This window comes from Pelodiscus sinensis, chromosome 1 (genome assembly GCF_049634645.1).
Source record: "Pelodiscus sinensis isolate JC-2024 chromosome 1, ASM4963464v1, whole genome shotgun sequence".
In the NCBI taxonomy this organism is placed as follows: Eukaryota; Metazoa; Chordata; order Testudines; family Trionychidae; genus Pelodiscus; species Pelodiscus sinensis.
In genome coordinates this window covers 241,587,893-241,604,400 of record NC_134711.1, presented here as the reverse complement: position 1 = coordinate 241,604,400, position 16,508 = coordinate 241,587,893, and the positions used below count along the sequence as shown (strand labels likewise).

The 16,508-nt window shown below is 46.6% G+C and overlaps 1 long non-coding RNA gene across 1 annotated transcript; it reads right to left on the bottom strand.

Annotated features, from left to right (window-relative positions):
* Positions 1-4,811: 4,811 nt before the first annotated feature.
* Positions 4,812-16,287, bottom strand: LOC142827058 (uncharacterized). Its single transcript, XR_012901432.1, has 3 exons — positions 16,193-16,287; positions 15,779-15,916; positions 4,812-5,919 (listed from the first exon to the last, which is right to left on the bottom strand). It is a non-coding gene; the product is annotated as an uncharacterized LOC142827058 (long non-coding RNA).
* Positions 16,288-16,508: the final 221 nt, after the last annotated feature.

The following is a 16,508-nucleotide window of genomic DNA, read 5'->3' as shown; positions in this document are numbered from 1 at the left end:
AATAGTCCAGCATAAAAATCTTTTATCAAAGTGAATCTATCCAGATGAAGAGCATTCATACAAAGCTTTCCACACCACTTAAGAGTAGCATCCTTTTTCCCCTGGGCATGAGGAAAGTGTGTGAAGGTTGATAAGCCACCCAGAGTGGGGTCTTCATACACCATGTCTGCATCTAGACTGGCAAGTTTTTCCGCAAAAGCAGAAAACTTGCCAGCTGTCTACACTGGCCGCTTGAATTTGTGCAAGAACACTGACAATCTCATGTAAGATTGTCAGTGTTCTTGCGCAAATCCTATGCTGCTCCCGCTTGGGAAAAAGCCCTCTTGTGCAAATGCTTTTGCGGAAGAGGGCCAGTGTAGACAGCTAAAAACTGTTTTGTGCAAAAAAGCCCCGATGGCGAAAATGGCGATTGGGGCTTTCTTGAGCAAAACCGCGTCTAGATTGGCACAGACGCTTTTCTGCAAAAAGTGCTTTTGTGCAAAAGCGTCCATGCCAATCTAGACATTCTTTTCCGCAAATGCTTTTAATGGAAAAACTTTTCCGTTAAAAGCATTTGCGGAAAATCATGCCAGTCTAGACGTAGCCCATAGGTAGTATCCCCTAATTGTGCCTTAATAGAGATGATTAGATCATATCTTATCCTCTGACCCAGATAATCCTGCGCTCTGGAAGGCCAGTGGTCACTCAGGATATATCGACACTGCCACCTTAGTTCGAACTAGGGTGGCTAATGTAGGCATTTGAACTTGCAAATGAAGCCCGGGATTTAAATATCCCGGGCTTCATTTGCATGTTCCCGGCGCCGCCATTTTTAAATGCCCATAGTTCGAACTACCTGCTCGGGGCTACATGCGGCACAGACTAGGTACAGCCAGTCCCTGGGTTACGTAAAAGATAGGGATTGTAGGTTTGTTCTTAAGTTGAATTTGTATGTAAGTCGGAACTGGTACATATTTTGGGGGGGGACGGGGAGCTGGAGTTGGGTGAAAAAGACCCTGATTCTCATACAACTTCCTTATTCTAAGAAAAACACATACTGTTTTGATATGAAGGTTTTTTTGGTTGATATTTTAATTAAAAATGTATCATAAGTTTCAGTGCTTCATGCTATATCCAAATCTTCCTTTTGGGGTACCTGAAAGATCCCAGTTATTCATTTAATAGTCAGAATCTTTGTTTCTTATAACTAAAAAAAGTTTATTCAACGCATATTACTGTTCCAAATAGAATTTGCTACAGATGGTTCAGTGAAATGGGTATTAAGTGTAATCAATAGTCATTGGAGAGCACAGTGAAATATTGATACAATCAAAGCTGTTGTTGTATTCTGCTGAGAAGAAAATGGAAATCCCTTCCTGTGAAGTATGTGTGTGAATTAATCCACAGGATTAATTTTAAAGAAAAATTCTGTGTTGGGAACAGGAGTTTAGCCACAGGTGGGTCCTCATTGTCCACTCACTCACTTTGCAACCAGACCCATCCCCTTGGGTCCGCTCCAGCCAGGGTGTGAGGTGGGGGTTTATCCCCTCTTCCTTTCTGTCCTGCTCCTCCCCATTCTTGCCCACCCATACCACTGGGTAATTTTTCAGCTTCACCTCTACCAGGCTGGAAGGGACTTGTTAATTTCATGTGACGCTAACAAGATACTTGCAGCTCTAGTGCTGAAGAGGGAAAGAGCTGTTGCTCCCAAGGTGGGGACTGTAACACAATGGGTCTCACTGCCTGATGCTCCTGCTGTTCCCTAGGAAATTAATTTTTCCGCTCTGGAGTGCCCCCTTTTGGCTGGTGTCTTGTTCCCCCCAGCAGACCCGCGTCCTCCGCGTCGAGAAAAGCCGCTCCGCGTCTCCCTGGTCTGCTGGGGGGGAAGTGCCCCCCGCGCCGCCAAAGGCGGCGACAGTGGGGGAGGCACCCTGCACTAGCTGAGCCCCCTCGCCCCGTTTGTAACTAGGGATCCGAAGTAAGTCAGATTGATGTAACCTGGGGACTGCCTGTAGTTCGAATTAAAGCTCCAAATTCGAACTACCATTATTCCTCCTGCAAGGAGGTTTAATGATAGTTCGAATTAGGATTTTTAATTCGAACTACCTAGACCGTGCCGCGTGTTGCCGCGGGCAGGTAGTTCAAACTACGGGGCATTTAAAAATGGTGGTGCCTGGGAACATGCAAATGAAACCCGGGATATTTAAATTCCAGGCTTCATTTGCAAGTTCGAATGCCTACATTAGCCACCCAAGTTTGAAATAGGGTGGCAGTGTAGATATACCCTCAGGGTGCATCTACACAGCATCCTAAACTTGAAATAAGATATGCAATTTGCATAGCACAAATTGTGTATCTTATTTAAAAAATATTTCAAAATAGTTTATTTTGAAAATTGGCATATCTACACAACACCAAATTTCAAAATAATGCACTATTTCAAGCCATCCCTTATCCCTCATGCAACGAGGTTTATCTGAATGGCAAAATAGCACGCCCATTATTTCGAAAAACATTTTGAAATAACAGGAGGCTTGCGTAGAGGTGGGGTAGCTATTTTGGGATACTGGAGATATCCCAAAATAGCTGCAATGTAGACATACTCTTAGTCTGTAGACTTACATAGCAGTCATGGAAGGTTGCATTACACATTTATAGCCTGTCTTTGCATTGAAGCATATTTCATCTTCCATACCACCACTGTTCAGTTTTCTGCATAAAGTCTTGGCAATCATGTTCAGTATAGGTAAATTTCAGGGCTTGTCCACACAGACAAGTTTTACCAGTGTAACTATACCAGCAAAGTGAAACCCACATAGTTATGCCCGCATTTCTCCCCTCATGGTCACACATTCCATGCAAAAACATGGCTTTTCTTGTATTGTAGAACACTTCCCAAGAGGCATGATTGGAAAAAACCCCACTGTTATATCAGAATAAGGGTGGCCACATGGGGAACTGTACTGGTATAACTATAACAGTTTAAATTCACGCTTTCGTCCATTTGCAGGGGAAACCGGTATAAGCTTTCATACTCCATGTTGATTCAGTTTCCTGTTATGCAGTTCAGAGAACTGTTCACTCATTCCTGTTCATAAAAATTATCATGTTATTTCTCATTTTGCAACTTACTGTTTAGACACTGGTTTCCACATTTACAGTGTATGGGGATGTATGCTAGTGACAGGGAATCAAGTCTCATGTTCTACAGTCACTTATGGCATTAAACAAGCTTCAAATTTCAGACTGACAGAACACCCAACATGCTTCTTACACCATTTTATTAAGACATTGGTGCTTTTTGACTGGGTGGTATGTCAAGAGAATTGGCCTGTGCTGAGTTACATCTACAAAATTTCAGCAACTGCTCTGTGATGAATGTCAGAGGGGTTTGAACAAGAACATATTTGAGCTGTGTGCCATAACACTGAAATCTGACATTTGAATGTTCCTTGGACTTACCATAGGCCTACCTGATCTGAAGATATGAAGATAACCTTTGAACATGAGATCTATGGCACCCAGAGATGCATTACAAATGTACTTTCCATCTACAAGATAATAAATTGTCAATATTTTAACTCAGGGGAGGTCAGAGGAAGGGCTCTTTGTCTTCAGACTGCAACTAGCTGATCATTTTGGGATAATAATAATTTTAAAAAATAGATAGGGAAAAGCACACAAGAATAAAACTCAGGAAAACTGCAAATATGAAAGACTATCTAATCGGCTAAAGATGTAGAAGAATTTCTTACTGACTTCCGAAGGGGGAACAGAGGGAGAACATACACAGACTCTGGTACATAAACAGTTGGGATATGTCTACACTACATGGCTCCGTTGACGGAGCCATGTAGATTTGTTTACTCGGCAAAGGGAAATGAAGTATCGATTTAAATAATTGCCGCTTCATTTAAATTAAAATGGCTATCGCACTGTGCCGATCAACTGTTTGGAGGCACAGCGCTGTAGTCTGGACGCTCCACAGTCGACATCAAAGGCATTTGTTGACCTCCCTGGTAAACATCATCCCACAAGGCATAACGGTGAGGTTGACAAATGCCTTTGATGTTGACCGTGGAGCGTCCAGACTACTGGGCTTTGCCACCAAATAGCTGATCGGCAGAGCGCGGCAGCCATTTTAATTTAAATGAAGTGGCGATTATTTAAATCGCCCCCTCATTTCACTTTGCCTATAACCCTAATCTACATGGCCCCGTTGATAGAGCCATGTAGCCTAGACACACCCTTATAGAGCAGGGCTACTGTTGTAATTGGAGGGTGCATCCATTCTGATTATTCTGCCTGTTATCATTATTCAACAATTTAGTGCCTGAACTGTTAAACTCGTGCATCCCTGATTCTGGTTTGACTACCTCCACTCTGGAAGTGTAAAGGGGCCTTAAAGAAGACCCAAATTACAGTTACACCCAAAGCAGAAGTGTGCAGAATACAGCCCACAGGGCTGGATTCGGCCCATCTGACATTTCTGTCTGAACTGCCATGACTCCTGGCAATTGAGAACTTTACTCCAGCCACCACCAGCAACTGCTAATGCAACAGCGGTAGGAGCATCAGGCCCTGTAAATCACTGCAAGAGCCCCAGAGAGCACAGTTCAGGCAGTGCAGAAGGGCTGGCTGGGTGAAGCTAGGCCCTAGCCATGCACCTTCCAGCCAAGACCCCATCCTGACCTCCCCCACACTTTGTCCAGGGGCCAGGCAAGACCATCTCCCTTATTAATGCCTATCAGAGACTTTTTTCTTCACATTGAGGGAGTTTCATTTCTTCTTTTACAATTAATTTTAATAATCAACATAGGTTGTAAGAAAAAGTTTAGCATTAGTGTTTGTGTTACAAATGTTACAAGTGGTCACAAAACAGTTTGCAATATAAATTGCCTTCCAAGATAAGCTGTGGATAATTGTGTCTTCAGTTAATTGTTATTAAGTGTCATTACTTTGTTGTGTAAAGAACATAATGACATTTTTTTACAATAGACAGTGAGGTAATTTAATTAATATAGTAGAAATGTGTGGCCCACGTTGACTTACCAAAATTCATGGAGTGGCCTGCCTGGGAAAATTATGGCTCACCCCTGCATGAAAGGTATGTTTACAAAGCAAAGGAAAAGCAGTGGCTGGCCCAAGCCAGCTGACTGGGATTGGCAGGGCTTGCACTGTGCAGCTGTTTCAAAGTTACATTGACTCTTGGGTTCAGGCTGAGGAATAAGTCCTTACAAGGTTCCAGGGTTCTCTGAACCCAAAAGTCTACACAGCAGTGGAACAGCCCTGCAGACTAAGCCCAACTGGTCAGCTGTGAGGTTTTCTGTCCCATGAAACTTTCCACCACATTTGAAGCTCTTGATGGTTATGGTTTCTGTTAGAACAATATTTTCCTGTGAAAAGGAAATGAGAGAATTCTCTGAAAAGTCTGTTTGCTAAGTACCATTTACTGCCATCTCATTCATCCTTGGGTGAACTGCATTAAGTAAACTACCTTCTTTGTAAGAAGTCCATAGTAGCCAATAGTCATGTCAATCTCAAAATGAAAGGCACTTTGGGACATATATCTAGGCTGGTAGATTCTCAGTTGCCCTGCACCTATACCAAAGTCATTGGCACCAATATCTATCATGTGTAAAATGCTATTAAATTGGAATAATTAATTTTATGCAGTCTCTATTCTGTTTGTGCTGGTGTAAATGACTGTGTGAAGTGCAGGGCAGTGGAGAATCTCATCTGGACTTTTTGGATTTATTTTTTATTGGTGTATTCTTGTCCAGTTAAATTCTGTAGCAATTTAAAACTCCCCTTTTAACCATTGTTCACATTCAAGTTTCTGGCTCAATCCGTGTTGTCTTTATTATCCTTGAGGCGTCTTGCAGTTTCTTTGTCTTCCAGCAGTTTCTCTCTCTTCTCTGCTTATCTTGACTGCAGTTTCTGTAGCAAAGACAAGGTAGGTGATATAATATCTTTGACTGGACCAACGTCTGGTGGTGAGAGAAAAAAGCTTTAAAACTATCAGATCTCTTCTTCAAATCTGGGAAAGATATGAGGAGTGGCACAGCGAAATACAAGATAGCACATATTTTATCTGTTCAAACTATTTATGCTAAAATAAAGAACCATATGCTAAAATAAGGAACCATTATAACCCTTGTAGCCATAAAACAAAAAGGGCATCAGTGGATTACAAATTATTGTAATAAACCAAAAACCCAGTGCCTTTATTTTTTTAGTGTTTCACAAAACTATGAATTGAACCTCCCAGTGTCATCTTTTTAAAGTGTTGTGCAAGTATCCTTTGAAGATGAGATCTGATACAGATATAGAGTGATTGTTTTATGAAAAAAGTTTCACCACATGTGATAGGATGCTTTTGTCCTTTATCATTTTCCTGTGTGCATTCGAAAGCTTAGTGATTGTGGGTGAAACCAAGCATAGTTACTGTGGCATTTAGTGTACTATATGAAGTATACCTCATATTACAAAAGGCAGAGGTCCGACCTATGGATCTTGAAAGATGTTATCGGGGACACTTATCACTGCAACAGTGGAGGTATGTCTGCACATTTTGCATCTGTTGTTCTGGCAGGGGTGGGGCCTGTTTTCATTTGATGTTGTTGTGGGAAGCTTGCTTCTGATTATGAGTTTTGGGGTTGTCTGAAGGCCAGAGGTGGAAGTTCAGGAAAAAATTCTTTAAAGATGAGGTTTCCATGAAGTATGAGTTGCTGTTCTTTGATGACACCTCCCATGAGTTCCAATGTCCGGTGGTAGAGAACAGCTAAGGGTGTATAGCCAGAAGAGGTTTTATTTCTGTTTGAAGCAGGCTCTTTCTAGGTATCTGGGTGGCTTGTTCCATTATTTGATCTACTTCTCCAGTGAAGTGTCTCAGTGCATTCTATTGAAATCTTTGGTGTGTGTGATCTGCTCTGTCTTTCTGGAATTGTCTAATTGTTGGCGAACATACAAAACAGCAACTAGTTGATGGTTCCCTCCCTCTTCTTCCCCCCATCACCAATTGTGTTTTCTTAAATCTTAACTTGAAGTTTTCATAAGATCTTAGATTATTCTTAACACATTTTGTCTGCTAGTTAAAATATGCATTACCTATGATCAATAGGACCTTAGACCATTTTAATGTCAGTGTGTCAGGTAATCTGAATTGTAGAAACCCCCTACAATAAAGCAATTATTCTTCTCAGAGGCCTTCTTGATTTTTAAATGCCATATATTTTGTACAGCTGAATCTTCCCTTGTAGTGAGAAAATGTGCTTTCTTTGCAGCTAACATTGTGGAGACTTAATTTCAAGGCAGAGAGGGATTTCACTCAATCATGTGGGGGCTTATTTTTCACAAAAATAGCAACTAGCAATTCTGGTTTTTGTTTGCTTGTGGTTTTGGTTTTTTTTAAAGAATATATATAGTACCTCGAAGACTTCTTAAGTTTTGATTGAATGTCAGTGCTGTGAAGTTAGAAGCTGATAGCCTTGGGTAAAACTGGACAGTTACTATGGGTATGTCTACACTACAAAGTTAGTTCAAACTAACGGACGTTAGTTCGAACAAACTTTCATAGGCGCTACACTAGCGCTCCAATGTCCACGATCTCCGCACTAGACACAGGAACGCAGCAGTCTACGGCCGCATGGCTGCCAGCCTGGCCGCCAGGGGCCACCAGCGCAGCCGGGAGCAGGTGCGCTGGAAAATCAAGGACCTGCGGCAGTCCTACTCCCGGGCCTGCCTGCCAGGGGCCGACCCGGAGGCATGCCCCCACTTCCAGGCTCTGGACTGCCTCTTGGGGGCTTATGCCGTCCCTGCCCCCTGGGACGTGATAGACCCTGGGGCAGAGGGACCGCTCCCAGAGACGGAGGAGGAGGAGGAGGGCTCCGAGAGCCAGGAGCCTGCCGGCAGCCTGCCCAGGACCCGGGACCCCCGAGGCACCCCACAGAGCTGCTCGCCTGTGTCATCCGAGGCCGGGGAGGCGTCCACATGTGAGTACCATCGTGCTCCCCTTATGTGTACGGGGGGCTGGGGAGAGAGGGAGCCCAGGGACCGTGCGCCTGGGCCTTGCCCACCATGGAGCAGCAGCTGGGGATCCTGCAGGGGCCCTGGCCTTGCAGAGGGGAGCTGGGTTTCACACACCTGGGCCCCTGGGGTAATTGACCGCTGTTCTTGTTTCACCACAGCCGCAGCACCTGGGACTGCAGGGCGCACCACACCGCCTGCAGCAGCCGCCTGCGCCCGGGCCAGCAGGAGAGCCAGGAACCAGGAGGAGTACCAGAGGCGGCACCTCCGGTTCCTGGAGCAACAGCTCCGTCTCCAGGACCACTGGGTCCAGGAGGACCTGAGACTGCACCGGAGGAGCTTGGAGGCACTGGAGGAGCAGGGCCGTGCCCTGCGAGGCCACCTCCAGAGCCTTCTCAAACGCTTCCCAATTCCTCCTGCTCCCCCTGCTCTCCCTGCTCCTCCTCCTGCTCCCCCTCCTGATCCCCCTGCTCCCCTTCCTGCTCCCGCTCCTGCTTCCTCCACACCCCCTGTCCCTCCTGCCCCACCCTCCACAACCATTCCCCACCAACACCCCCGGACCCGCAGTGTTGCAAGACAGGAGAGGCAGCCGGACCCCCACCCCTGAGCTTTCCTTTCCCTTCCTCCCTTCCCTCCCCTTCCAGCTCCCTCGTCCCAGGTTTCCGCCTCCCCTCTCCCACCGTCCCTCCTCCCTTCCCCCACCCCAGTTATGTTAAATAAACATACGTTTTTGTTTGAAAAACAGGTGTCTTTATTTGACAGTAGGTAGGTAGGGGAAAGCGGAAGGGGGTAGGATGGAAGAAGGCCCCAGTGGGGCATGCAGGGAGAGGTCAGTCCTCCTCCTCCACCAGGAAGCTCTCCCGCAGGGCTTCCCGGATCCGGACAGCCCCCCGCTGGGCTTCCCGGACAGCGGCGGTGCAGGGTTGACCGTAGTGGCCAGCCATGCAGTCAGCCTCAGCCATCCAGGCTGGCAGGAAAGCCTCCCCCTTTCTCTCACATAAATTGTGGAGCACACAACATTCTGCCACCACGGGAGGGATGTTGTGCTCGGCCAGGTCCAGATGGGTGAGGAGGCATCGAAAGCGGGCTTTCAGTCACCCGAAGGCCCCCTCCACCTCGATGCGGGCCCTGGTCAGCCTGGCATTGAAGGCCTGGCGGGAGGGATTGAGGTGCCCTGTGTAGGGCTTCATCAGCCACGGCTGCAGTGGGTAGGCGGCATCCCCCACCAGGCACACGGGCATGTCCACGTCCCCGACCCTGATGTGGCGGTCAGGGAAGAAGGTCCCGTCCTGCAGCCGCTGGCACACGGAGGAGTTGCGGTACACCCGGGCGTCATGTGCTTTGCTGGACCAGCCCACATTAATGTTTGTGAACTGTCCCCGGTGGTCACACACGGCTTGCAGGATCACGGAGAAGTACCCCTTGCGGTTGACATACCGGGAGGACTGGTGTTCCGGGGCACGGATGGGGATGTGCGTCCTGTCGATGGCCCCCCCGCAGTTGGGGAAGCCGAGGGCGCCGAATCCCCGGATGACAGCGTCCGGGTTGGCAAGGCGGACCACCCTGCGGAGCAGCACCCGGTTGATGGCTTTGACCACCTGCGGAGAGAGACACAGCAAAGCGCCAATCAGTAGGGCGCCCGGGTGGCTGGGAGCATTCGTGCCCTGGCAGTGCCCCGCACCCCACTCCCGGAAGCAACCCCCCTGGCGGCATGTAGTACGGCCGGGACAGACCGACCCCTCCGGTGCGGGGCACTTTCGCCTCCTCCCTCCCCCCCTTTGTCCCTGGGGCGGCCCATCCCCTCCTTGCAGCACCCCTCCCCCCCCCTGGTGCAGTGGCCAACGAGTGCCATACCTGCATGAGCACCGCTCCGACGGTGGATCTTCCCACGCCGAACTGGTTCACCACGGATCGGTAGCTGTCCGGCGTCGAGAGCTTCCAGAGGGCGATGGCCACCCGCTTCTGGAGGGGGATGGCGGGCCTCATGCGAGTGTCCCTTCTGCGCAGAGCAGGGGCGAGCCACTCGCAGAGCTCCAGGAAGGTGTCCCTCCTCATCCTGAAGTTCTGGGTCCACTGTCGGTCCTCCCAGCGCTCCAGGATGATGCGGTCCCACCAGTCGCTGCTGGTGTCCAGACGCCAGATGCGGCAGGCCGGGATGCCGCCGCGGCTCCTCCATGGCCCCCAGGGCGGCCAGGTGGAGAGGCAAGGGGCTGATGTGTACCAGGAGGTGCCAGGCAGCCTCGAGCCATTGCTGGCAGGCTTGCAGCAGCAAATCCAGAAAGTGCACCAGAAGGTGCAGGGCGAGCTCTGGCTCCATGTTGCCACCTGCAGTGGCATCCCCGAAGGGAAGCACTGACACACACGGGCGCAGAGATCAACGCTTTGCTGTCCCTCGGCGAGGTTGGCAAGCAAGCAGGAAAAGCTGAGAACCGGCTGTCCGGGGGGGTCCCTTTAAGCACGAGCCTCAGATAGCCTCAGACAGCAGCCACACAAAGCAACTGCTGACCTGATGCCCTGCCAGAACCGGTTTCAGCCGCCCTTAAATGCGCCCCTGCGTCCAATCAGTGTGGACGTGCTAGTTCGAATTAGCAAAACGCTAATTCGAACTACTTTTTAGTTCTAGATGCGTTAGTTCGAATTAGCTTAGTTCGAATTAACTAATTCGAACTAAGTTAGTTCGAATTAGCGCTGTAGTGTAGACATACCCTATGATAGCTTTCAATTAGCACTTCTAATCCTGACCTATAGCAACCCTGCCATTCCAACACTTTTAAATAGGAGCTAATATTTGTTCCAAGTAATGTTATGGCTTCATGGTGGCAAACATTCACCAGTAATTCGTGTAAGAGCACAAAACTCCTTTAATTTTGTATATTAAGTAGAATTTCAGCCCACACGCCAGGCTACTGATTTACTCTTGTTGGGCTGGTTCATGAATTTCCAAATATAAAATGTTTGCTATACTGGGAGGTGATGAATCCAGCTGTCTTTTCTATTTAACTGAGCTGAAAAGTAGTATCATCATTAAATGAATAAACCATGAGTTACAAATACAAATAGCCAGTATAACCAGTGATTTTAAAGTTTTGTGAGACCTTGTTGTAGCAGCAAGGTCCTATCTGTGTTATATAGAAAATCAAACTAAATTATTAGAATGGACTTTTCTAGCTTTAAAATCTGTAGATGTGTCTAAGATCACATGGTAATTCTATTAATACACTCTGAAATCTGGATTCTGAGTGTCACAAGATCCATGGCTCCACAGGCCTTCAGTGTTCCAATCTTTGTGTAAACCTATGAGTTCTATCTCGCTCTGCTTTCTCATGACTTTTCACCATGAAAAAAATAGTTGGGTGAAAGGATTGCTATAGTCTCATTTCCCCTTCAAAACATTGTGATAGAGAAGGAAGGTGGCAGCTACAAATGGCTGAGACAGTACCAGATGGTTATAACTCTGTCTGCCACAGATTTATGCTTTAACACCAAGCTTCTCACAAAAACCTGGGAGTGTAAAAAGTGCTAGAGAAATCTGTTATCTTTAGCCAGGCATCCAGATAATACAGAATATAGTCTGAGGAGAAAGTCCAGGATATATAATTTAACTCAGTCAAAACTGCCTTCATCCAAAACTATAACACTCCATTGGAGAAGTAATTTACATCATGGAACAGACCCTACAAATACTCTGTTTATACAGAAATAACCCCCCCTTCAACTGCACATCCCTAGTTGTCACCTGCCACCCCATACTGGAACCCACACTGGGTATTAATAAACTACAACCCATAGGACTCCATCCTGAAGGAAGTCTTTCTCATCCCCACTTTTCTGACTTTCAAACAATCCCCCCTTACCTACTCAAGCTCAGCAGCAGCAAGCTCCCATAGACTAGGACACTGACTCTAGGGTGTACCAGACCAGGCCATAACAAGTGCAAAGTCTATAGCAGGGGTGTCCAAACTTTTTTCAAAGAGGGCCAGATTTGATGAAGTGAACATGCGTGAGGGCCGACCATTTTGCCTGACATTCTTTGAACCATTAAAATTAAATGCAAATTAACTATTTTATGCAAAGTTTATTGCAAACGGCAAACGACATAACACCAACTATACATGTTGTGTCCAAATATATTTATAACTGATTTAGACCAACTGACATTAACTGAGATTTTACAATGTATTCATCTCAATTGAAAAAAAAACTTGCCTACACTAATGTGAAGGGTGAAACTGAGATCTGGACTGCAGCACATAGGCTAGGTCTGGTTCAAAGGCAGTGGTTTTGATGCGCAAAATGTCACGCAGGTGAGAGTCACTTAGTCTTGTCCTCACGCGGTTCTTGTTAAAGTTCATAGCAGAGAATGTCTTCTCACACATATATGTTGAGCCAAACAAGCTCAGCATTTTCTTAGCCAATGTTCGAATCTCTTGAAACCGGCTCTTATCCAGTTGGCGGTAAAAGTTCACAAGAGAGAGCTGTTGGTGACGACTGCGTAACTCGCTGTCACAATGCAGCTCAATGAGCTCGAGCTGCAGCTGATCTGGAGCATCCTCGGGGTCAACAGAGAATGGAGAGGAGAAAAGGCTGATCTCCTTTTCAATAGCTGCAAAGTCCTGAAAGCGCCGTTTAAACTCCCCAGCCAGAGATGCAATGTCTGCTGCATACCTGCTCGTTTGCGCACTGATATTGTCCTGTGGAAAACTGTTCATTATTTCCTGCAACGCTGAAAAATGTATGGTATTGGGCTGTGTTTGTGACAACTGCCTTATGAAAAGTTGCAGCTTTGTCCCAAAGGCTTTGAGGTGTGAATAAAGCTGGTTCACCGCTGCATCTTTCCCCTGAAGACTCGTGTTCAGTACATTCAGATGCTTTGTTATGTCAACTAGAAACCCCAAATCAGCCAGCCAAATAGGATCAGATAGTTCTCGCATTGGTTGTCCCTTTGTTTCCAAGAATTCTCCGATTTCCTTTCGGAGAGAGTAGAAACGCTGCAGTGCAGACCCCCGACTGAGCCATCTTACATCGTTGTGATATAAAACATCTTCGTATTCAGCCTGGATGTCCAGTAGAAACTGTTTAAACTGGCGGTGGCACAGGGCTTTAGAGCGAATAAAATTAATAGTCTTTAGCACCGGTTTCATAACATGATCATATTTGAGATGTTTAGCACAGAGAACTTGTTGATGAATGATACAATGGAGTTTAATAGCTTTGCCTCCTTCTTCGATCACCTTGTTACAGATTAGGGTTGATAATCCACTTCGTTCACCAACCATGGCAGGTGCCCCATCAGTAGTAATCCCAGTAACTTTGTTCCAAGGCAGTTTCATGTCATCTATGGTGGAACTAACAGAAACAAATAAATCTTTTCCTCTTGTTTGGTCCGTGAGGCTCCGGAGGTCAAGTAGCTCTTCAGTCACATTCATTTCATTGTCCACCCCTCTCATAAAAATCAGCAACTGAGCTGTGTCAGATAGGTCCGTGCTTTCATCACAGGCTATTGAAAAAAAGTCAAAATCCACTCCTTTGGATGTCAACTGTCTCTTAATATCTGATGAAATCTCTTCAATTCTCCGTGCTACAGTGTTACGAGCCAGGCAAATGTTGGCAAACTCTTGCTTCTTCTCGGGACAGATATTCTCAACCATTTTCATAATGCATTCTTTGATAAAGTCACCCTCAGCAAAAGATTTGCAATTTTTAGCAATTAACGTTGCCACCTCATAGCTCGCCCTTGTGGCATTTTCATTTGACTCACGGGCTCTTATGAAAAATTTCTGTTGTGACATTAAAACAGCTTCAAATTGCTTCAACTTTTCACTGCGGTCGTGCCCTGTAAGCTTGTCGTATGTGCTCTGTCTCGACTGGTAGTGTCTCTTGACATTAAATTCCTTATAAACAGCCACAGTCTCTTGGCATATCAGACAAACACAGTGATTCTCTATTTCAGTGAAGAAATATTCCACTTTCCACCTGTCCTGGAAGCGGCGGCCCTCACTGTCAACTTTCCTTCTCTTATTTACAGTCGCCATTTTTTTAAATTGACCAGAAGGGGAAGGGATCATGTGAGCGCAGTGCCAGAGGTTTAATACACTGCCCAAGTAATACACTGCACTAATACACTGCCCAACAAGAATTCTCTTGCCTTTGTGGCTGTTTGTGGCGAAGTCTCTAATGATAAGCTCCACATGCCTGAGCCCGTTTGTGGCGAAGTCTCTAATGTTCGCAGCTCCACGTGCCTGAGCCCGCCAGGAAGCTGACAGTGCGCAGGGCCAATCACAGATACTGAGATTGATCAGCTGCGGAGTCCGTCCCTGATCTCAGCAGCTGCGGAGTCCGTCCCTGCACTCTCAGCCCCAAGGTAGAGGGCCTGCAGGGTCAGAGGCGGGCGGAGAGCACAGGGCACGCTGGCCTCACGGCGGCCCGGGGGCAGGGCGAACCCGTAGCCAAGCGCGGGAGCGGGGCTGCGGACGTGCCCTACATGGAAGACTTTAGGACCGCAGCGGCCGCCATGGACGGCGGCGGCGCGGCCGGAAGCGGCGCCAGTTCAGAGGAGCGCCGGGGAGCCAGGAGAGGGGGAGGAAGCGGGGGCTGTCCCCGCACTCTCAGCCCCAAAGCGGAGTGCAGGGGCAGGGTTTGGGACCGCGGCGGCGGCGACGGTCCGAAGCGGCGCGCTGCGTGCGCCAGTTAAAAAAAGCACCGGGGAGCCGGGAGAAGCGGGGGGCCGTATTAAATCCGACCGCGGGCCGCATTTGGCCCGCGGGCCGGACTTTGGACATGCCTGGTCTATAGGAATCTCTACTCTGCTACAATGATCAAACAGACCGTTCAATACCTAGGGTACCTGCACATGCTTGTCACAATATGCCATGTACCTCATTCAAATATGTGAAATGCCCCAACAACTATGTGGATGAAACCAGACAATCACAGCACTCTCACATGAACGTACACAGGAAAAAGATAAAAGACAAAAATACTTTATTGCCTGTGGATGAACACTTTTCACAAAGAGGCCAGATAAAAAATGATCGATAAGTCCTCATTCTGAAAGAAAACCTGCACAACACTTCAAAAGACAAGCCTAGAAGTTTAACTTTGCTAGACACTAAAAATCCAGGTCTTGATAAAGACACTGGATTTTTGGTTTATTACAAGAATCTGTAACCCACTAAGACCCCTTTTTGTCCTGTGACTGCAGGGGTGTTAACAAAGCATTTCACTTGGTATGATCTTTTGCAACATGTGCTAAGTCCTTGAGCATAACAATCTGTTCCATCTTGTATTTAGTTGTGACACTCTGGGCTAGACTACACTTGAAATGCTACAGAAACACAGCTGCAGCTTTATCTATACAGGGATGTAGGTCATCTTCACTACACTGCCCTTTGTAAATTCATGCCAGAGGGTAGCAATTGCCTGGTTTCACCCACATAGTTACTGGAACATTTAATATATTGGGGAAAGGTACATTACATTTTGTGATAAATAAGGATTTTTCACACCTCTGTGCTGCATAGTTAAGCTCACCTTATTTTGTACTCTAGACCAAGCCTTGAAACACACCTTTCCCAGACTTGAAGAAAAGCTTTGCATAAACTTGAAAGCTTGTCTCTCTCACCAACTAACTTGGTTCAATAACATGATCATCTCATCTACCTTGTCTCTCTAACATACTGGAACCAAGACAGCTAGAGCATTGCAAATGGGTCAATATAATTACATCGCTCAAAAGTGTACAAAAATGCAGCCCCCAGGCCATGCCACTAACCTGACTTGACTCCAGGGTAGACATCAACAGGATGAGCTTCTCCCTTTGACATAGGTGCCACCTCTTACAGATGTTAGTATCTACCCATTTGAAGTTTAGACCTTCTTGAGGAGATATTGCCATTCTGTAGGCACTTCCCTGAAGGTAATGCAGAAGATGGTAAGAGGAAGGATCTCCAGAGGCAGAAGACTAGTGACATTTTGCACTTAATTACAATTGAACCAAAACAACCAAAACAACTGTTAAAATCATCACCCCACAGACACTGTCTTGACTACATATCTAAGTGATGGACTTGGCTTTGGCTTTCCAAAGGAGATTTGTTTCTTGGGTGTCTAGTATGTTCTGTCCATGTATTGGGCCTGTACTTACATAGTCTCATCCCTCACTCTGTTTCAAGATGTGCTCACTCACTCTTTCATGTTGCCTCAGTTGTCTGTCTTCCTCTTCAGCCATGGTCTCATGGCTCCCCAACATTGTTTGCTCCACTCTGAGACTTTCCTCCCCCTGGAGAAAAAGTAGTTTGTAAGCAGGGTCAAATCAATGCTTCCATTACAACCAGCTGGAATGGGATGGAAATCCTGAGTGCTCTCATGTAAATACAGTTCACTCATTTTGCTCAGACCTACTAGATATTCAACAGTTAGAATGGTATTTTGCCCATTGTAACCAGTTTGGCTGTTGTGGGGTCCCTAATTGTGTTAACACTAAATGCAGGAAATGTGAGATA